The 24,419-nt window shown below is 41.0% G+C and overlaps 1 protein-coding gene across 2 annotated transcripts in view; it reads right to left on the minus strand.

Annotated features, from left to right (window-relative positions):
• The window catches only part of LOC127415141 (nucleolar protein 4-like), an 88,913-nt gene that overhangs the window by 57,401 nt on the left and 7,093 nt on the right, over positions 1-24,419 (minus strand). The window contains exon 1 of one of the 2 annotated variants that reach the window (XM_051653726.1): positions 2,476-2,489. The exons of the other annotated variant lie outside the window; for it this stretch is intronic. The gene's annotated coding sequence lies outside the window, so the exon portion shown is untranslated. Of the gene's footprint in view, positions 1-2,475; positions 2,490-24,419 lie in introns of those variants that run through there. 2 annotated transcript variants of the gene reach the window in all.

Raw genomic sequence — 24,419 nt, forward strand, 5'->3', positions numbered from 1 at the left:
CTTTTAAGCATTAAATATTGTAATAATCTTTGTTAATGTTAGGCCAAATAAAACTTATTTTAAATGGATATCTATGGTATAAAATACATTTAATTATTGCTAAATTAATTCTTAAATTATTAGTCCACATACAGTAAATAATATGACATATTCAATTTTCAAACTTGGCAAGACAGGGGACCATTCATCCCGTTAGATCTTCAGTGGTGATCTTGTTCATGTAAGATCATCGTTAGATCATTTTTGGCCTCAGTGGTTCACGTTGGAAATTAAAAACAGTCATTTGCGATCAGAGTTTGTGCAATTCGTGAAAATGTTAAATCTACTAATACCAGCTTTGTGGCAAATGGGACTTATTACAGCAGACGTGATAACAATGATTGTGATTCCTGAAATATGCTATTCATGCCATATTCTTTATGTTGGCTACACCTCCAAAACAAACTTAGAACAGTTAAGCTGAATTACTTTATTGCTATTTTGTACAAATCAAATTCACATTGGCCTACCTACTAACATGACAAAACAAAACTGTTATTACATTTTTAATAAACCATACACAGAAATCGAGCAACGTGACAAACTCTCCCATTACAATGACTGCTGTCACTCACTGCAGGTTTACACTGTTTGAGACCTGCATTTTGACGCGAGCTCAATGATGCTCCGCACAAATTTCTGCACTCTTGCGAATGCTTTCATTAAAAACAAAGCTGTCTAATCAACATAATAAATCAATTATTTACACCGCGTCTATGCCTTGATTAGAACGGGAGAATTTTAGTTTGGTCGTGTTGTTCATTTGCAGTGTATTTAACATCTACGTTCAAAGCGAGCGGCGCAATATGCAATGAATCCAAAATAATTCCAAAGTGCTTTTCGCTCTTGTTCTACAGCTTTTTTTCGAGTGTCAGGTGATGCTTCTTCAGTATTAATTTTCGTGTGCCACCACGAACAGAGGTGGAACATAAAGTAAGCATCTGGGCATTCAGACGGTTTAAAACCTGCGCATTAGTATCAGTTGTCATTACTGATAGGACGGAGGATTAATTTAAGCGGCTCTGATTGGCCATTGCCATTTCATTGCTCAATGGACATGTTAGTGATTGGTTAGAATACTCAACCGCTGCAAAAACACGGTATAAATACAAACCATTGAAGCAACACGAGCTTAAATTGAACGCTGTAATCGTCAGTTTTCATTATTACATAATCGAGGCAGCCGTAATCGTAATTGTGATTAGTTTTTCGATTGTGCAGCCCTATTCCCTTTTACACATATCATGAGTGAAAGGGCAGATTATCAGTTCATAAACACTTTTCGCCCTGTTCCTCGCACAGTGCAATGCTATCTTGTGACATCTGAAAACTTTTACTATAGAACATGACTTGTAAGGTGATACATTTTAACATTTGCATTAAATAATCAACTACATTTACAAGCTTGTTAAACGCAATTAAATTGCGGGGCACCATAAAATGATGTTGCTGCTTTAGCAATTGTGTATTTCATGTCATATTTGCTATTTATGATACTATTGTTTAGGTTTAAGGTTTAGGTTAGGGAGGTCAGTTTTGTTGATTTAAAACTACATAGAGCATTAACCTTAACCTTTTCAGGAGTAGGGTCTAAATTCCCCTGCAGTGCCCCCCACAGTGAGTTATTTCCATGCATGACACTCCACAGCCGGCAGTAGAGGGGGCGGAGTGTAGAAGAGTATTTTATTGAATTCTTGATTTCTTGTAAAAAAAAAAAAAAAAAAAATACTGTACATACTATAATAAACCTATGAACGGGTCATTTCTACTGTACTGTATTTGTTTTATTTATTTGTTTAATTTATATCTATAAAAATAAATGGACAAATAATATCAGCATATACCATTTGCCTGTGCACTGTTTGACATCTCAAACATTTTGTGTGTCAAACGCATCGTCACATAATGTAAAAAGACGGCTACGTGCATAGGATGATCGTGATTATGGGTTGACTGAGTATACGAGTTATAAACTGTTATCGTGGTGCTTTTGTGATAGTTTAGCTGTCTGTTTCATAAAACAAACATATCATATGCTTGTGTGCTATTTGTGTGAATGAAAACCGCTATATTCACCTAATAAGCAGAAGGCTGCGTGCACGGGATGATCGCGCTCATAAATGTGATGCTGAGGAGTATACAGTATGAGTAAATAAACTGTTATTGTTGTACTTCAGTGACAATTTGGCTGTCTGTTATATAAAATAAACATATCATATGCTTGAAAAGACTTTGAGTATCTGTTTGTGTGAAGAATGTCAACCGCATAAACACTAATGTAAACAAACATGGCCGCACATGCACGCATTGGATGATCAGGTTTGATGTGTTGACTGTGCATATATGATTGCACAGCCGATTTGAATCTGGCATCTATGTGACAGTTCATATGAAATGGCTACAAACCTCATTTGTTAAGAAGAAATTTTAACTTACATTTAGCGCCACATTTCACCCTGGAACTGAAGCGATACTTGTAAGACACCTGGCATTACTATGCGTCTCCGGTGATCTGATCACATGTGTTCAGGTGAGACACATCGCTGTTTACACCTGGTCACTTAAATGCATCTCCTATGACCACTTGTTTTCGGGTTTGGAGGGGAGGGTCTGTTTCATGACGACATAAATCAGTCACTATGTCAGTATGTCAATGTATGATATTAAAGCACAACAAAGTCAGAAAAGACAAAAAAGTGTGATAAAAATGGCGCGCTGTTTCTCTCAGATGCGTTGAAATTTAATCTAAGCACAAATGCAACGTCAAGCAGAATTATCCATTATTTTAGTGTATTACCTGTATTAAGGGAGCTTGGTGTATGTGCTTCTCATCTGACTTGATTTCAGACACACTAAAAAGATCTGTGAAGCTCTTGTGATTGTGTATGTATCCGCTTTTTGACATTTTCCAATCGGACAGTTATTTCTAGGCTTGGAATCGATGCCTCTTTCAAGATAATTGGAAGATTTTTCAGATGATTATCGATATATTTCTGGATTTTTTTCAGATATAAATAGGGCTGCCAGTTACACAACAGTCTTTGTGTTTTTAAATCTATTTCTCAACACAACTTTGGTAAAGTGTGAGCGGCAGGGTATATTTAAGGGGGTTGCACAGTGACCAGACATGTCTGGCAGACGACAAGGTGCATTGAGAAAAAAAGATATTCTATGAAGTTCCACACATAGCACAAGCCCGCCGTCTACAGAGGCTGCTTAAAAATCTGCAGCACCACGGAGCTTAACTTGCATAGTTTTCCATTAAATTCGAGCAGAACATTATTAAAAGGACAAAGATTATTTACTCTAGCCCAGTGGTTCTCAATCTTTTTGACTCAAAGGCGATATTTTATGACATGCCTAGTTATTTCCAATTAAAGCCGCTCGTAACCAGAAAACTTTGAAACACTTGTTTTAGCGCAGCAGTTCATTGACAGGTGAGGGTGGTGCTTCACTGGTGCCGGGACACAGACAGGACAGATTAGTGTTTACGCTTCAAATGTGATGCGATCACATGCGTTTTTGACCATATTCATATGTGGTTCCGATCACAAAACCTTTTAGACCCCATTTAGACCTGTATTTAGGGCTGACCACATGTGATCAGGTCACCAGAAACGCATATTAATACCAGGTGGAAAATGGGTCTATGAAACCACAAACTATCATTTTGCAAAAATGTTGCCACAGTCACATCATTTTCATGAGATCAGACATTATCCCGCATATTAGATGTCTATCTATTAAATGATTAATTAAAACTGAAACTGAATTAAAATTGAACTTATTTTATTATGTGAGAAGAAAGTGGCTGTGGAGAGACATGAAATATGTAGGAAATCGGTTGCCTGGGACAACATACAATTACACTCGTTGGCAGTCATTGGTCAATGACTGCTGCAATTGACCAATCAGAATGACGTATTCCAGAGAACTGAGTAATAAGCAATCAAATAATAAGTAGTATTTAAATATTATTATTTAAACATTACACTTGGTTTTAAAAATATTTGAAATGTGAAAGCAGGGGACCGTTACTAATCGGATAAACAGTAACCAATTGTGACTGCAGTACCGCATGATTCACACACAGATATACTGTGAACGTAGCTTCAGTTCAATAACCCTGATCAGGTGAACACACCTCACTCACTCTTCCTCAAAACACAAAAGCGCAGTGTTTAGATTATCAGGTTGAGCTTCGTATTTGTTCCCAACATGGAGCAACAGTGTGTGTTTGAACTGAATATGTTTGATCATTAATCCACTGTAGAGCTGTACGAGTGAGCAGCTGCTTGCTGGGCCTGAAAGTGCACAATTTCATCATCCTCTCGTCATTTTAAAGAAGCGCTGAGAATTGTCGCAGCAATAATCAGCATTTCCCTTCTGAAACTCCACAGTATCCCTCTCTTCTCCTCCCTCTTTTTCTCTCCATCTATCAGTCTCTTTCTGTTCTTTAGATCCGCAAGCCTTTGCTTTTTTCCAGATGTCGCATATTTTTCAACCCCTCACTCCTCTTTTGTATCCCTCCTATTTTCTTTCTCTCTGCTTTTCTGTCTATCTCTCTCACCCGTCCCACACCAAACAGCTCTGTTGCTAGGAGACTAGAGGGGCTGATTCGGCAAGCGGCCACCCCCGACCCCCCCACCCCCTTTGGCAGTCGCGCACACACACACACACACACACACACACACACACACAGAGTCTCTGAACAGTCGTACACACACAGGGGCAGTGAAGGAAGAGGGCAAGAGAAAGGAGGCAGCTGGGTCACACTCACACACACGCGCACATACGCATGGGCCGATGAAGTCCTAGCAAATATTTACGATAAAAGAGGTAAAGAAGAACTGATAGACTCAAGGAAAACAACTGAACATGACAGATACAGCACCAAACTAGACCCGTTAGATACGTAGATATAAGATTTGAAAAGATAACACTGTCTTATGAACTTATGAACGTGACTGCGAAGGCAGGCATCACTATTATTACTGCTTGGAAGTCAGCACGTTATTATTAACTTCAACACATATCCCATCCCGCTTGTTTGTGCTATGGACATGAATCATATTTCAAATTGTGTGGCTTATTGAGAGGTGTGCTATTACTTGTCTAATTGATCAGACTGGCAAAAGATCCTGTTTTATTGGGATAAAAGACTAAGGAATGCTCTGGGTTGAATGCAAGTTAAGCTCAGTCGACAGTATTTGCGACACAATGTTGATTACCACAAAAATAATTTAGACTCGTCCCTTTTATTTAAAAAAGAAGTGAACAGGGCCAGTCCATAAACATTTAAATACACAGTTTCAAAAGTATAGCCACAAGACATAAATATTATACATGCTGACATGATTTTAGTGATAAAACTGCTTTTCAACTTAATCAGTGTGAAGTTATTTCCAATATTACAACTAATTACAACATCCAAGAGAAAATTAATTTTTTGTAGTAAGCAACATTGCACTGAACTCAGAACACTCAAAATGGCAATGGTTCTCGTGCCGAGCCTGTGCTCGGCTGGTTTATGGCCGGGGCAATCTGGAGCCTGTTGTAAACCAGCTGCAATTGTTTCACTGACAAGAGAGTAAAATGGTGACATAACAGGTTAAGTGACTACATGGTAGTTTTACGTGACTACCTCAAATATAAACAAACATGGCGTGTCACAGTGTTTGAGTAGCCTACAGTTTTAACTCCTGTTTTTTGAGGACATATATAAACATACAGAAAATGCAATCCAACATCATTACATTACTCAATAATATTGCCAGAGAACTGAGAACTATAGTACTATAAACTGTAACAGTGTAATCGCTATTAAAATTGGTGTAGCAGATGGTTATATTTGGATTTTTGCCATTGCATAAAATATTATGTTTATATCTTGATTGAGAATCCCACCGGTTTACAAAACAGATAGCAGCGATCTTCTTAACTAAGTGATTAATGCCCTAACTGAACAAAACGATGCACAAAATAAGATGAGAAGAGTGTTAGGAAAGCTAACAATGTTGGCAAACATTATTAATTACCGAGATCAGCTGCAGAAGACACCGATGATTCAGTGCTCATCTCAAGTAGTGGTCGATCAATATGGGTTTTGTTAATGGCCAATCCAGAGAGCAGGGTGGCCAATAGGCCGATACAATGCCGATATATCACACAATTTAATATAGTAAATAACATAAACATAAAATTGCTAAAAAAAATTATAAACTCTTATTTAGCACTATATTTACTCAATTTCACACAAAATTTTAACTTTGTAAAAAAGAATTTAAAAAAATATATATATTGTATATTAAATTGTAGATAGCAGTTTCTTCTGATTTCTGTTTAGTCATAAAATTTTGGTCATTTATTTGCACATGAAGAAATTGTTAATATATTAGGAAAAAGGAAATAACAGTACACACAGTAGTCTAGCAACCATGGATGGCATGTCCATGTCAGCAATCGCATTTTCTCCAAAAATACAGAATCAAACCAACTGTACAAACAGTACATAGTGAATAAGACATTTACTTGTAGCACACATGAAGCACTTTTACTTTGAAGTTGCACTCACCTGCTCATGCGGATCCAACGCGAGCAACAATCTCCTGACAGTTTAAACGGCCCAGATCACCTGCTTGGATTGTCATGAAGTGACCATCTTGATTTGTGAATCAGAGGAACTTTTGGTCCTGATCCTGGAGTTTTGTTTCTGGCTGATAGAATACGCGCATCAGGGGAAGATATTAGATGAGCACTCAACGGGAAGAAAACACTGGATTTTCATGAAGTTTGTGAATTACATCTGTTAAACGAGATATCTGCATATTTGCAAACGGTATATAATAGAAGTTTTATTAATATTTGCCTTTTATCATGAGAAAAGAAAGTTAAAGGTGACAGGGAACTGCTGAGGAGAGGCTGATAGAATATGTGCTTTAGAGGTAAATAAATGAGCGCTCTACAGGATGCTGGATCAGCTGAAGTTGTGTGAGGTTGGTTTATTACATCAGTTTAAACGGGATATGCACATATTTGCAGAAGGTATATGATATTAGTTTTATTGATAATATCATTAGACAAGACAGTTAAACGTTACAGGGAACTGTTGAGGAGAGACAGGGAGAATGAAACAGGTGAGCACTTTAACATTATGAGCTCAAACGTGTCTGCCGCGGCTCTAATATGCGGACTGAAGGGGTGGATTTTTGAAATCTTTTTATTTTTACAAGTTATACCTTATCTTTTATCATCCTCATTTATTGTTATTATATTAATCAATTTTCTATTTTTCTTTTATTATAAGGTGCAAGTAATATGTATGTAATCTGAGGGGTGACTGAAGGTCTGGCCCATGCCAGAAGTGCAGTAACAGTAATTACTCACTGTAACGAAATTCAGTGGAAAGGAGGAGGCGAGAACCGGCTTAACAATATAAATAATAGTTTAATGATTAACTTAAACAAAAAGACAAACACAAACACATGCCGGGCAGCTGCCCGTAACTCTCTCTCTATCGAACTGCCGACTCCGGTCACCTTTATCCCTCTCGTGCTTGATCAGCCTGATTAGGTGTGCAGAATCACAGCCCGGCCCGGCCCCGCCCTTCGCCCTGCCACACTCATTTATCCCGGCTTCTGGAGAATATGCATTTACTGTATCTTGTATTTATTCACAAAAATATGTAGCTGTTATAATTATTTTAGAATTAATCAACTATTCCATTACCATTATATTCTATTTTATTCAATCATTATTAATTGTAGGAGAGAGAAAGAGAGATTTTAGTTTCTTTAATGTGATATTATACTGTTTTGTTTGGCCTTGTGTATGTTTTATGTGTTTTCTCCTGCTCTCTGTCCTAATGTTCCACAGATGATGAGGACCGACATTCCAGCAAGTTTTAGGAGGATGCCTCTATTCCGGAGGAGAAGATAACACCTATATATTGAATGTCTAAATAACTTATGTCTCTGAATTATTTATGGTTATTGTGCCCTCTCAAATGTAACTTTGCCATAGTCGAAAACAACTTCCAAGGATTTTAATTGTTCTCCTTGGTACCCCTTTTATGTAAAGGAATAAGGAGTAGCTATAACTGATTGCTACTCTGATATCTGACCATAAGTTGGTTTCAACCAAGGATGGAACCTCGATTCATGTTGTGGCTAACAATTATTGTTTGCATGAAGACGGAAGCATCCATATTTGTAAAATGTTAAAATGTTTGAAGTAGCTGACCTACCAGAATGCTAGAAATTGTGGTATGATGACACCCTTAATGTAACTTGCATATGACTATAATTGCTTTGGAAAGTTTGTAAAACTTCACTTTGACTGTCAAACTTCCTGTCTTTCTAACTGTTGTATCTCATCGACTCATGTTGCCTATTGAACCTGCAGAGAACAATCAGTAAAATATCTCTCATTTGATTATTGCAAAACCTGTCTCTAATATTTATTCTTCAATACACATATTGAGGACCCATCTGTTACCCCCTACAGGACTGTTTAAATGAGACTGTATTGCACACCGGTCTATTATTGTAGTAACACAATGGCACGTAACAACAAAACGAACCGTGACTGGTCATTTACATGTCTCAGTCGCTTCACATGCAAGCAGGCGATTTCCAGTGCCCTCAAGGAACAAATCGGCCAAACAGGAAAATTTATCAGCATTGGCGATATATCGGTTGACCATTAGTAAGCTGGATGGTCAGTGTCCAAACACAGAATACAAGACATCGTGGCTCCCTCCATTTCCAATTTTGCTTGGGTCTCTTATGCTCCCTGTACTCTCTTTAAAGTTTTCAGTTTGTTTATGATTTGTTCATAAACAGCTGGCATGCATAATTTCTTACTGTATCTCCTCGAATACTTTTACCTTTGCTATCTCTCTAGTTTATTTTGGATCTCAGTAAAAGAACATTTCACAAGTTGAGCGATCGTTTGTTTGCGTTTCCTCAATGCTTTTGATGTCTGACATTTTTCTGGGGTTTGTATTGTTTAGAGTGAAAAAGTAGTACTTGCTGTAGCTAGACAGTAGCTACTGTTGTTGTTTGGAAAACTAACTGGACGAAACATAATCACGCCCTCCACCCCCAAATGTAATCGGTTCCTGTGTAGAAACCAGCAAGCTTTTGGGGCCAGAGTGGAACCAGATTTTCCACCCCGGAACGGTCTTTACAGTGGTGGAAATGCATGGAAGTTGACTTGGGGGTTGGCTCTTTTGACCTGGGACAGTAAGCACCTCCCTAGCAACCATCCATGACACCCTAGCAACTGCACAGCAATGTACTAAAAACAATAAGAACACCTTAGCGACTGTTTAGCAATGCCCTGGCAACCACCCACAACACCCAAGCTTCATAGTGGCAAGTTTTGCAAAGGTAAGCACCACTCCAATATTTTTCAGAACATGTAAATATTTCGATTTAGTTTTTCATCTTTTCCTCACTGTTGTCCCACACATTAAATAATAGCCAACATGCTTTATCAGTTATCAGTTCTGTATTAACTACAGCAACATACATTTACAGAGACTTCAACATCCCAATAATGTAACAGTTTCATCATATCAGTGTCCTGTGGGGTAAAGAATTATATTGCACTGGGAAAAGATTGAGTGTCGCTCATTCTCAGATGCCTAAACACTTAATATCCTGCAGTATATTTATGAATTGTCTTGTTTGTTAAAGCTGCCATACCACATTACAGTGATACAGTGCTTGAGGGAGAAACAGGGAAATATTTGTATTATAGTAGAGGACCAAGGAATGTGTGTGGAGGGACTCTTTTAAAAATGCAGTCGATTCAGATAAGTGTGTTGCAAATCTGATAACAGGGTCACCTCTTGAAGTCCCATCTCCTCCCTCTGTGGCCAACAGCAGGTATGGACCTACAAATCGTAGAGACCCTATTTCTGTAGGAGGTGGGGGGTTTCGAGGAGGGTTTCAGGGCAGGAGTGCTGTGTGTAAATGTATGTGTGTGAAGGTCAAGAAAAGATTAAGTGTAATCCCTCTGTTAATTTCCTCTTCTCACATCCCCTCCCTTTCAATCCTGCAACCACCCGTCCCTCCACCCTGGCACTCTCTCCACCTCCCTGCCATTATAAGTTCATGAAGCCCTTCCATTAAATCCACATTATGCTTTCTATTGCTACTTCTCTCTCTCCCTTTCCTCTTCCTTCATTCCTGACCCTCCCTCTCATTCAGCTTCTTTCCTCTTCTCTCTCTTTCTCTGTCATGGTGTGACAGATGCTTTCAGCTTCTCGTATGGGTGCTGCTCTTCCCTGATCTCCGTATGACTCCCATCACCCTCATTTCCCAGACGCACAGCTGATCATTAACTGTCATCAACTGTTTATTGGTTTGTATTGCTCTGAAGTTAAATATGACTAGGACGTTTTCTTGACACGTTTTGTGAGAATCACCCAACTGCTAATAGTTAAACATAAAAACCAAAGGAAGTAAACAAATATTAAAAATTAAAAAAATATGGAAATTGAAAAAAATATATATTGGAGAGAGATGCGCCCCCTCACTGCCCATAATGCTTACAGCCCTGCAGAAAACCAAAGCACCAGAAAAAGAAACACACTTGTTTGCATGTTGGTATAAACGTGTTCTGTGCATGCTCTGAGGTGTCTGTTGGGTCATGTGACCCTGATGTCAGTGTGTAATTGTGGGGTGGAGAGGGGGGGTATACACAGTGAGACAACCGGACAGGTTCACAGTGCTAATGAGAGACTGCAGCAGTTAATTACAAAGGAGAGAGAGAGCGAGAGGGAGAGAGAGAGAGAGAGAGAGAGAGAGAGAGAGACAGAGTGGAATAGAGGGTAAGGAGGGAGGATATGAGGAGGGGGAGATGGAGTGAGACACTCTTTTGTCCCAAAGCTGCATCCTCCCAGAATAGAGATGGAGAAGGCTTTTATTCTTTCTCTCTCTCTCTCTCTCTCTCTCTCTCTCTACACACACACACACACACACACACACACATACACACATCCTCTCTGATCCGCTCAGTGAGGCAGTGTATACTGGGACTGTGTCTGTGTGTGGTAATCTGTGTAGGTGTGTAAGTGTGTGTGTGTTTGCAGGAGCTCTTTCTCTCTGGTAGGGGGGAGGCCCTGGAGCCAGTTAAAAATGGTGTTAATTTCTTCTCCTATGGGAGAGGAGAACGGTCTCTCCATGGCAACAGAGAAGGAGCTGAGGGGAGGAACACCAGAGCAGCACCATCCGCGACCCTCTCTCATCACATGCACACACTTGCAGAACACACAAATACAAACTACACAATATGGGTATACATGCACCCTAAACACACACTCATGCATGCAATCACACATACCATATGTATACATACCACTTACAATCTCCTTTACTGATCTATACATTCCTAGACCAAAAGGCTCACACACATGGACATACTATCACTGCCATGAATCCCCCCAAACTACCCTTTAGACAGTGGCAAAAACGATAGAGAGGAGAGGAGACACCAGATCAGATCACCTACTTCTGAATCAAACATCAGTTTCAAGTAGGAGGCTTCTAACTTCCAAGGGACTGAAGTGGGTCAATCAAGCCATGTGTATGTGTGTATGATAGCCTAATCAGAACAGTTCTTGGTAAATCTAGACTCCAATGTCAGTTGTGGTAGCATTTTTTGTCCTCTATTGATTGCTGGCAGCTAATGATTCAAACTTTTAGTTAAATTGTCTACATTGTTTTATATAAAACCAAGGGCCTGAAGTATAAGCAGTGTATACATTTAGCAGGTTGACTTTGTACTAATTGAGCAGCATTTAAAGGTGAAGTGTGTAATTTCTGCACCACTAGTAGCAGTAAACGGAATTGCAAAAATTACAGCTGTTTTCAAACAGGTTTCCTGAACAATCCATCCTATCTGTCATTGGTCAGACAAATATATAGTCCTGCCCCCAAACATTGGTTGAGCTAATGGTGCTGTGTTGCGTTCGTCAGAAGCTTTAAAGTAATATTACAGGTTAGGGCTGCACGATTATAGCAAAAATCATAATTGTCAATTATTGCCCTTGATATTGTAATCACGATTATTAATGTCGATTAAAATATTAAATTACCATGACATCACAAAGTAAGCAAAGTAGCAGATTTCAATGGTGGATTTGAGCTGCGCTCCAGTTTCTTTTAAGCATCTTTTAAGCATTAAATATTGTAATAATCTTTGTTAATGTTAGTCCAAATAAAACTTATTTTAAATGGATATCTATGGTATAAAATACATTAAATTATTGCTAAATTACTTCTTAAATTATTAGTCCACATACAGTAAATAATATGACATATTCAATTTTCAAACTTATTAACAGCTGATTTCAATTGACCAAGTTACTTACTGCGTTCAGTAAGCCCTTTGGTGGTGAGACAGGGGACCATTCATCCTGTTAGATCTTCAATGGTGATCTTGTTCATGTAAGATCATCATTAGTGTCACGGACCCATCTGACCCTTCTGCCACATTCACTCAACCTTCGCTCTCTCCTGATTACTAATCACCTGCACCTGTCTCTCATCACTGCGTCAATCAGCTCCTCTACTTAAAACCCATTCTACTGTCATTGTCTGGTCTCGACAAAGAATTCAGACTCACTTACCTGGTCCTCCAAGGAACTTCTTCACAAGATTCTGAATAATTCCGCTCCACTCCTGCAATCCTGATCCCCCGACGATTCCTCTCCACTCCAGCAATCCTGATACCTTCCTTTCCTACGTGAGCACTCAGTAGTACGATCACCACCTAAAGTATATCCCACTCTTGAATTAACCCAGTCCTTCACAGCTCGTCACTACATGTCTGAACCATCTTGCTTGTTTATAATTCACCTGTTTGTTTCTGTTTGTTTTTGTGTTGCAATAAACTCCTGCCGTTGGGTTCAACACCATCTCCGAGTCTGGGTATTCCTGACAGAAGACCAGACCGATAAAAGCCATGAACCCAGCTGGTTCGGACCCGGTCCAGGAGCTGATTGACGCACTCCGATGAGCACTCTTCCCTCCAGCAAATCCTTCCAAATCTCTGTCTATGCCCAGCATTTCTTCTCCAGTCTATTCTGGCAGTCCCGTGGTGAATCCAGCGCCCTACTCTGGATCGGCGGAGGACTGCGGCAGCTTCTTACTGCAGTGTTCACTCGCCTTAGAGATGCAGCCGCATCGTTTTCCTACGGAGCGCGTGAAAGTGGCTTATTTTCATCTCCTTGTTGGCCGGACGAGCACTACAATGGGCCCATTCATTATGGGATCAAAACAGCCCCATAATGCAGTCACTGGATAGCTTTATCCATCATTTTAAGGAAGTGTTTGGTCATAGTTCCATCACCGACTATGCTCTCAAGTTCCGCACTCTGGCAGGATCCAGTGGTTGGAATGAGGCCGCTCTCCTCACCACCTACCGCCTGGGGCTCGAACCAAAGTTGCGGCTGCATCTCACATCCTATGAAGACACCATGGGGCTGGACTGCTTCATACAATTCTCCATCCGGGTAGCCAGTCGAATGAAGACTTGCCTCGATGAGTTGCCCGCCGAACAGTCCCCGTCATTTCCTCCACGGAAATCCCCTTACCACTCTCCAGAACCTGATGGCGAACCCATGCAGTTGGATGCTTTTCAGCTTTCCCCGGCAGAGTGCCAACGTCAGCTGAACCAGGGTCTGTGCCTGTACTGTGGTGGTAAGGGACATGTAATGTCTGTGTGTCCCGTTCGTCCTCTCCGTTCACTGGTAAGCCACGTAATCGCTACTAAAATATGTGCCTCTCCTTTGTTTACCAGTGTAACAATAACTGCTCTTGGTTTCTCTTTATCAGTACCCGCACTCCTCGACTCTGGCTCAGCCGGCAACTTCATCTCGGACGCGCTCTGCCACCGGCTACAACTCCAAAGATGCTCATGTGACCCCAAGCTCCAAATACACTCCATAGTTGGCAAGCCTTTGGGAAAAGGGATTATTCATTACTGTGTGGGTCCCATCAAACTCCAAGTAGGAATTTTACACACTGAAGACACTACCACTGAAGTTCCACCACTGGCATTGTTTTGGGACATCCGTGGCTCATTCAACATTCTCCAGTCATCTCCTGGTCTACCGGTGATGTCCTGAAGTGGGGATCCCAGTGCTTTCCTTCCCGTTTTCTACATCTTCCCTCTCCTAGACCCAAGCTCTCTGCCAAGAAAACCCTTCCTCTCAGTCTTAACACAACTTCCATCGAGAGCCCTACCAGTTCCATCCCTGTGGAAATCCCATCCTGATATTCCCACTTTCAGGACATCTTCTGTCCTCTATCTCCTCATCGACCGTGGGACTGCGCAATAGACTTAATTCCCGGTGAGCCAGTGTCTCGTGGCAAAATCTACCCTCTATCTATTCCTGAGCAAAAGGCCATGGAGGAATACCTTGAGGAGGCCCTCAATCAGGGGTACATCTGCTCTTCTACTTCCCCTGCTGCTTCGAGTTTCTTCTTCGTGGCAAAGAAGGATGGAGGACTAAGACCCTGTATCGACTATAGCTCCCTCAACAAAATCACAGTCAAGTTCCGGTACCCACTTCCCCTCATCCCTGCTGCTTTGGAACTATCTTCACTAAGCTGGACCTTCGCAGTGCGTACAACCTCATTCGGATTCGGAAGGGGAATGAATGGAAGACAGCCTTCGTGACTCCGACCGGCCACTATGAGTACCTGGTGATGCCTTATGACTTGGTCAATGCCCCCTCTGTATTCCAGGGCTTCATGAATGAGGTGTTCTGAGAGTATCTCCACTGATTCGTCCTCGTTTACATCGACAACATTCTAGTATACTCCCGGAACGAGACCGACCATCGTCTACACGTCGCGCTTGTGTTGGAAAAGCTGAGAGAATTCCATCTGTACCTTAAGGCAGAGAAGTGTTCCTTTCATCAAACCTCCCTCCAGTTCCAGGGTTATATCATCAGCCTGGAGGACATTCAGATGGACGAGGGGAAAGTACAGGCTGTGCAATGCTGGCCCACTCCTATTACCATCAAGGAGCTCCAATGCTTCCTCAGTTTCGCCAACTTCTACCATCGTTTCATTCGGAACTACAGTACCCTCTCTACTCCTTTAACCTCCCTCCTCAGATCCAAACCCAAAACACTATCATGGAACCCAGAGGCTTCACACACCTTCCAACTTCTTAAGGATGCTTTCACCTCAGCCCCACTCCTTGTACACCCAGATCCTAATAAACCATTTGTAGTGGAAGTTGATGCCTCCACAAATGGCGTAGGAGCTGTCCTTTCTCAGCAGCAGGGGAAACCATCTCTACTTCACCCGTGTGCCTTTTTCTCCAGAAAGCTCTCCCCGGAGGAGCAAAATTACAACATCGGAATCTGAGAGCTTCAAGCTATCAAATTGGCCCTGGAGGAGTGGCGGCATTGGTTAGAGGGGGCTCAACATCCTTTTTAGTGCTAACTGACCACAAGAATCTTGAGTACCTCAGAGAGGCTCGTCGCCTCAACCCCCGCCAGGCACGATGGGCCGTCTTCTTCACGCGATTCAATTTCACCATCTCCTATCGTCCAGGTAATAAGAATTCCAAAGCGGATGCACTTTCCTGCCTCTACACTCTTGAGGAGAGTCCCGAGGAACCTAACACCATTCTCCCTCCTCACGTTGTAGTAAGCCCCATCCGATGGCCCCTGGATGATAGCATTCGCGAAGCCACCGCCACTGAACCAGCTCCGTCGGAGTGCCCCGCCAACAAAACTTATGTCCCTTCCTCCCAACGCTTATCACTCATTGACTCTGTACAATCCTCCTTAGGCACTGGCCACCCTGGGACCAATAGGACCCTCTCGCTTGTCCAGGACCAGTTCTGATGGCCATGCATGGATAAAGATATCTGAGATATCGGGATGTCTGGAGTGTGCAATATCTCGAACTCCACGACAACTTCCTACCGGTAAACTTCTTCCGCTGCCTGTCCCGCGCTGACCCTGGTCACATCTAGGGGTTGATTTTATCTCTGATCTACCTTCCTCTGAGGGATACACCTGCGTTTTGGTTACCGTGGATCGCTTTTCCAAAGCCTGCAAATTAGTCCCTGTCAAGGGACTTCCCACTGCCCTAGAGACTGCAGAGGCACTATTTAACCACGTGTTCCGAAATTATGGGATTCCAGAAGACATAATCTCCGACCGAGGTCCCCTGTTTGTTTTTGTGTTGCAATAAACTCCTGCCGTTGGGTTCAACACCATCTCCAGAGTCTGGAGGGCTTTCTTTTCTCTCTTGGGAGTGACCGTCAGCCTTACATCTGGGTACCATCCACAGAGCAATGGGCAGACGGAAAGGAAGATCCAAGAGATCAGCTGCTTCCTCAGAACCTTCTGCCACCACCGCCAGAACCATTGGAGCCGTTTCCTGTCCTGGGCAGAGTACGTGCAAAACTCCCTACGTCAGCCCTCTACCAATCTCACACCTTTCCAGTGCATACTCGGCTATCAACCTCCTCTCTTCCCCTGGTCTGGAGAGCCATCTGATGTCCCATCTGTCGACCACTAGTTTAGAGAATAGCAAGAGGGTCTGGGACTTAGCTTACCACCACCTGCAGCGAGTGTTAAACCCCATTCTACTGTCAATCATTGTCTGGTCTCGACAAAGAATTCAGACTCACTTACCTGGTCCTCCAAGGAACTTCTTCACAAGATTCCGAATAATTCCGCTCCACTCCTGCGATCCTGATCTCCCGACGATTCCTCTCCACTCCAGCGATCCTGATATCTTCCCTTCCTACATGAGCACTCAGTAGTACGATCACCACCTAAAGTATATCCCACTCCTGAATTATCCCAGTCCTTCACAGCTCGTCACTACACGTCTGTACCATCTTGCTTGTTTATAATTCACCTGTTTGTTTTTGTGTTGCAATAAACTCCTGCTGTTGGGTTCAACACCATCTCCGAGTCTGGGTATTCCTGTCAGTTAGATCATTTTTGGCCTCAGTGGTGCACGTTGGAAATTAAAAACAGTCATTTGCGATCGGAGTTTGTGCAATTCGTGAAAATGTTAAATCTACTAATACCAGCAGTGTGGCAAATGGGACTTATTACAGCAGACGCGCTAACAATGATTGTGATTCCTGAAATATGCTATTCATGCCATATTCTTTATGTTGGCTACACCTCCAAAACAAACTTAGAACAGTTAAGCTAAATTACTTTATTGCTATTTTGTACAAATCAAATTCACATTGGCCTACTTACTAACATGACAAAACAAAACTGTTATTAGATTTTGAAATCATGCAATGCGACAAACTCTCCCATTACAATGACTGCTGTTACTCACTGCAGGTTTACACTGTTTGTGACCTGCATTTTGACACGAGCTCAATGACGCTCCGCACAAAGTTCTGCACTCTCGCGAATGCTATCATTAAAAACAAAGCTGTCTAATCAGCATAATAAATCAATTATTTACACCGTGTCTATGCCTTGATTAGAACGGGAGCATTTTAGTTTTGTTGTGTTGTTCATTTGCAGTGTATTTAACATCTACGTTCAAAGCAAGCTGTGTAACATGCAATGAATCCAAAATAATTCCAAAGTGCTTTTCGCTCTTGTTCTACAGCTTCTTTTCGAGTGTCAGGTGATGCTTCTTAAGTATTAATTTTCGTGTGCCACCGTGAACAGAGGTGGAACATAAAGTAAGCATCTGGGCATTCAGACAGTTTAAAACCTGTACAAAGCATCCGGAAAGTATTCACAGCGCTTCACTTTTTCCACATTTTGTTATGTTACAGCCTTATTCCAAAATGGATTAAATTCATTATTTTCCTCAAAATTCTACAAACAATACCCCATAATGACAACGTGAAAGAAGTTTGTTTGAAATCTTTGCAAAAAGATAAAAATAAAATAAAATCACATGTACATAAGTATTCACAGCCTTTGCCATGACACTCAAAATTGAGCTCAGGTGCACCCTGTTTCCACTGATCATCCTTGAGATGTTTCTACAACTTGATTGGAGTCCACCTGTGGTAAATTCAGTTGATTGGACATGATTTGGAAAGGCACACACCTGTCTATATAAGGTCCCACAGTTAACAGTGCATGTCAGAGCACAAACCAAGCCATGAAGTCCAAGTAATTGTCTGTAGACCTCCGAGACAGGATTGTATCGAGGCACAGATCTGGGGAAGGGTACAGAAAAATTTCTGCAGCATTGAAGGTCCCAATGAGCACAGTGGCCTCCATCATCCATAAATGGAAGAAGTTTGGAACCACCAGGACTCTTCCTAGAGTTGGCCGCCTGGCCAAACTGAGCGATCGGGGGAGAAGGGCCTTAGTCAGGGAGGTGACCAAGAACCCGATGGTCACTCTGACAGAGCTCCAGCGTTTCTCTGTGGAGAGAGGAGAACCTTCCAGAAGAACAACCATCTCTGCAGCACTCCACCGATCAGGCCTATATGGTAGAGTGGCCAGACGGAAGCCACTCCTCAGTAAAAGGCACATGACAGCCCACCTGGAGTTTGCCAAAAGGCACCTGAAGGACTCTCAGACCATGAGAAACAAAATTCTCTGGTCTGATGAAACAAAGATTGAACTCCTTGGCCTGAATGGCAAGCGTCATGTCTGGAGGAAACCAGGCACCACTCATCACCTGGCCAATACCATCCCTACAGTGAAGCATGGTGGTGGCAGCATCATGCTGTGGGGATGTTTTTCAGCGGCAGGAACTGGGACACTAGTCAGGATCGAGGGAAAGATGAATGCAGCAATGTACAGAGACATCCTTGATGAAAACCTGCTCCAGAGCGCTCTGGACCTCAGACTGGGGCGAAGGTTCATCTTCCAACAGGACAACGACCCTAAGCACACAGCCAAGATAACAAAGGAGTGGCTACGGGACAACTCTGTGAATGTCCTTGAGTGGCCCAGACTTGAACCCGATTGAACATCTCTGGAGAGATCTGAAAATGGCTGTGCACCGACGCTCCCCATCCAACCCGATGTAGCTTGAGAGGTCCTGCAAAGAAGAATGGGAGAAACTGCCTAAAAATAGGTGTGCCAAGCTTGTAGCATCATACTCAAAAAGACTTAAGGCTGTAATTGGTGCCAAAGGTGCTTCAACACAGTATTGAGCAAAAGCTGTGAATACTTATGTACATGTGATTTTTTTTAAATTATTTTTTTTAATATATTTGCAAAGATTTCAAACAAACTTCTTTCACATTGTCATTATCGGGTACTGTTTGTAGAATTTTGAGGAAAATAATGAATTTAATCAATTTTGGAATAAGGCTGTAACATAACAAAATGTGGAAAAAGTGAAGCGCTGTGAATACTTTCCAGATGCACTGTACATTAGGATCAGTTGTCATTACTGATAGGACGGAGGATTAATTTAAGCGGCTCTGATTGGCCATTGCCGTTTCATTGCTCAGCGTACATATTAGTGATTGGTTAGAATACTCAACCGCTGCAAAAACACGTTGTAAATAGAAACCATTAAAGCAACATGAGCAGACTTAAATTGAACGCTGTAATCGTCAGTTTTCAAGATTACATAATCGAGGAAGCCGTAATCGTAATCGCAATTCGTTTTTCATTAATTGTGCCCTATTACAGGTTCAATACAAGTTAGGCTCAATCGACAGCATTTGTGGCATGATACTGATTTCCATGAAAAGTTATTTAAACTCATCCCTCCTTTACTTTAAAAAAAAAGAAGCTAAAATCGAGGTTAGTAGTGAGGCACTTACAATGTAAGTGAATGGGGCAAATTTTTCGAGGGTTTAAGGCAGACATTTCAAGCTTATAATTTTATAAAAGCACTTCTAATAAATACTAATAAATTCCTCTTTTAAAACTTTATTATTTGAGCTGTAAAGTTGTTTAAATCATCATTGTTACAGTCGTTTTAGGGTTTGCTGAAATTACATTGTCATGCAACGAAGTTGTACAATTGGCTATAACTTTACACAGAAAAGTTTAGTAAGCAATTTTATCACACAAAAATCATGTTAACATGCATATTGTTTATGTCTTGTGGCTATACTTTTGAAACAGTGAGAATTTTAACATTTACGGAATGGCCACATTCACTTCCATTAAAAGTATCTCACTGTAACCCACATTTTTCTTTATTAAAAGAAAAGAAGGGGCAAGTCAAAATAATTTTTTGTGGTAATCAATATTATGACACAAATGCTGTCAATTGAGCTTAAGTTGTATTGAACTGACTGAACCCAGAATATTGCTTTATCAAAAAGAGCAATGTTTTGATAGTGCCCCAGTTTACATTTTTCACAGAAATCAGCCGAAAGTATTTTAACATTGAAAAAATTATGCATGTCACCTCATTTAATATTTCACTCAATGTAATGACACTATTTGGCATTTCATGAATTCATATTTTCATATGGTTCTTACAGTAAGGTAAACATACAGTATATGGTCTGCTGCCTGTGATGGAGGGCTCAAAATTGATCTCTCAATTATATATTCAATAATTAAGAAGTACAGGTGGAAATTCTGTTTATTTATCCTTGTGTTGTGATTGACAGGATTAGATGAACATGCTCCTGAACGTACGATTAGAACTTAATTATTGGTATTGTTCTTCTTCTTTTTTTTTTCTTTTTTTTTGCATAGTAAACTTTGAGAAGAACATTGAACTGGAATTTATTGTTTGTGTACAGCACAGTGCTCTCTGTGGGCTTTTCATGTCTTAACCTGCTATTGCAAATGCATCATGCAAAACTGTTGGCATTCATGCAAATTAATGGTAGATAAAAGGCCACTGTTGAGGCAGCGGCAGCGAGTGTCTCTGGGTTTGGAGGGATAGGGAGGGGAGCCGAGGGAAGGTCTGTTTAGATCCCTTTTTCTCCAAGGCCCTCTGCAGATATGCTCACTAATTAATCACTTATCATAATACGATTTTTGCCTAATTTTTTTTCCTCAGTGATATGCTAATAATGGAATCCAAATGTGGTTTGCTACTGTTTAAATCCTGCTCTTCTTTGTGCAATTGTGTGTGTGTGTGTGTGTGTGTATTTTTGAGATTAGTTCCCAAGAGGAGCAGTTCCTTCAGGACAGAGGACAGTGTCTCCTGATCTCTGCAGGATAGAGGACAGCATCTCTTGAGTGTGTTTCTCTGCACAGATCTGCCTTCAGCTGACCTGGAGCTCTGAGAGAAAGGTTTGACACCAAACAAACCACACAGATGAAAATAGCTGACCACAATTTTGTATTACTTAAAGTGTCAGTTCTGAAGATTTTTTCCAAAACCATGATCTGTCACTGTCACTAATCCAAAGGATTAATGTAGAAAAGCTGTAGCACATACAGTAATTACAGGATGTGACTTGTTTTTATGAAAATGCTCCAAAATGTAAATTCTCTTTCGATTTTTTATTATTTTTTTTTACTCCTAAAATTCACTCATCTGTGATCCAAGTTTTTAAAGCAAATCTGTTGCATGAGGTTACAGGTATGATGTGAATGCAAGACCTTTTTTGAAACAACTGTTTACTTTTGTATCGCTACCATCCCTCAGTAGATATGACGGAATGAGTGAGTACCGAACGCTTGACCAGAAGATTTCAGAATATGCTCACGGATTTCTTGCCATAGGCCCATACTGCGGAAGTCTGACTAAACCCTCACACGGCTACACACATACATGGCAATGAGGATATTTCTGTTTCCGTTGGCATAGCAACAGAAAGCAATCATTTCCCTCACTTAAAATCTTGCGGCATCCTTTCTTCTCCTTTGCCCCCTTAATAAGAAAAACCTTTAAAAAGTCTCCCTCTCGCTGGACTCTTTATCAGTTTCTGAAAATCAACGGAGACAAAGATGAGGGAAAAAAAAAGATGTGAGTGGTAAGTGATGAGTGTATGTATATCTGTTATTGCCAGCATTTGGTGCATATGCAGCAGACCATTGGGTCCTTTTTTCAGGTTGAGGATCCCTTGGTATAGACAAGGCAGGGACCCCCTGTTATACACTGTATAAAATCACTATGTACTGCCATTGTATTTAATTCAGCCAACGGGACTTTCATTAAATTATTTCCTTTTGTGTTCTGCAGAAGAAAGAATGTCATATGGGTTTGGAACGACATGAAGGAAAGTAAATTATGACAGAACTTTCATTTTTGGGTGAACTATCACTTTAAGCCTGGCCTATAATAACATGCATGTAGAACCATATTACTGTAATGTATTAACATATGTTGTTATGATGTTTAAATTGAAAAACCATACATTGTTACTAATATACTGTACTTTTTCATTTTAGAAGCCATTCATCATTACTACTGTACTTGTATATTTAATTGTACATTATAATGTTAGCGGGACAATTAAACACTTTGATACATTAGCTTCTTAACTAGCTTTATTTGAAGTACATTGTTTCATATTTTCCTTTCTTTCCAAAAAATTAGTTTGAGATCAAATAACAATTGGTGGACCCCCTGCAGTACCGCTGCAAACCCCCTGTTGAAGACTTGCTGTAGATTGTGAGATGTGTTTTTAAGAACACGTATTATTGAATTCAGAGTGGTCACCACAAAATAAGAGTGCGTGAAAATGTTTTTGCTCCCAGTGTTACCCACAGGACATAACAGGTGATAAATTAAGTTACACCCCCCCCCTCGCTAGTGACAGAGCAACAAATAGAAAGAGTAAAAAAGAGATCAAGAGAGAGGGAGAGAGAGAGAGAATATTTAAGTGATACAGAGAAAGAGTCTGACAGACAGAGAGCAGAGCGAGCTTGTGGTGCCCTCCAGCTGAATTCAAAACCACTCTCATGAAACAAAGTCTACAGTGGGTCTGTGACACAACAGATACATATTTAATAGCTTTATGAATTATCTGTACGCTGTGAGCACAGTCAGCACAGAATAACACAGGGTGCTCAATGTAAACGCTAACCGTGCCTTATTCTGTCTCTTTCTCTCTCTCCTACCTCTACATTGATGGAGGTAGGTCTTTTTACTCAACCCTTGCTGCCTTTTCTTCCTCTATCTTAAAACCACACAGTATAAACCCCCACCAACCCCCCCACATACACACATGAACACACACTCCACCTCCAGCCCTTAGTAGCCCCCTTGCTCCATCAGTTCCCCCTCCTCCTCTCCTACACTGAAACTTGGCACACCCATGGAGCAGCTGCATCGGAGAGGCCCTCCGCCACTCTGCTGCATCCCACACTACACCAGGGCTCCGGCCCACACCATGGCACCCTGCAGCCCTGGTACCCAGGGGGAGGTGAAAGGGAAGGGAGCAGAGACACTGCTCTCAAGGGGATGGGGGGGGGGGGGTTACAGGCAGAGGAAGCTATCAGCAGGAGTTTGCAGGGAGCACCCTGGGTGAAGTCAAATTTGTGTTTATTGATGATAATGAGAGTGAAAGACTGAGAGAGAGGGAGAGAGAGAGACTGATAAGAGAACGTGTAGTGGAGCCTTGTAACACAAAAAATTATTCTGTTGGTGCATGTGGGTCTGGGACACACACAGTGGAAATAAACATGTATATAAATATGTACATATACAGTGGCCCCAAAAAGTATTTAGACACTTAAGCCGCACTTAAGATGGATGAATTTCATTAACAAAATATAAAAACCAAGTGCCATCTGCAAACAAATAATGTTTGTTTTTACTTTTAACAAGCTGGTCCCAAGGTATTTTTAGTGTATAATATGAAGTCAGTTCACACAGAGTGTCCACAGGTCGATACATTACCTATGGACATGTTCAACTACGTTTAGCAACCAAGTTTCCAAATAGTTTTTGTCTTAAGTTTGAACAGAATGTCTATTGCTTTATAACTGGATCATAGACAAATGAAGTTCTCCAATGTAATAAAAATGAGAATCTTTTCAAATTCTATTTTAAAACACTAGTGTCAGGTTTGTATAAATGCAATCAATAGCTGCATTTCCACCATCAGGCTGAACGATCCTCCATGCGAAAACGTGCCGTTCCGTGCTTATCCGGGCCAGTTGGCACGGTTATGGTTTCATTTTCCACTGTGGGTGCTTGCATATACGTAACAAAGTCTTACTGTAAGTTAGCTACAACATGATAGGTAAACACTGGAGCAAGTGCGCTATGGAGGATGGTCGCATATTCCAGTTTTTAGGACTGCTTTTTGCCCTGGTTTTTAACTCTGCGAAAGCACAGGAAAGACACAGCCCATGACCCAAAAAAGAAAACAAAGAGAAACATTTATGTTGATGGGTTGTGCTTGCCACCGGACATGAACAGACAAGAAAAAGTAAAAGTTCCCAGACTTGCTAAAAAGGACATTTATTGACAAAATATTGTGAGTAACACATAGATAATCTACATGAGTTTTAATGA

Source organism: Myxocyprinus asiaticus, chromosome 24 (assembly GCF_019703515.2).
Source record: "Myxocyprinus asiaticus isolate MX2 ecotype Aquarium Trade chromosome 24, UBuf_Myxa_2, whole genome shotgun sequence".
NCBI classification, from domain to species: Eukaryota; Metazoa; Chordata; class Actinopteri; order Cypriniformes; family Catostomidae; genus Myxocyprinus; species Myxocyprinus asiaticus.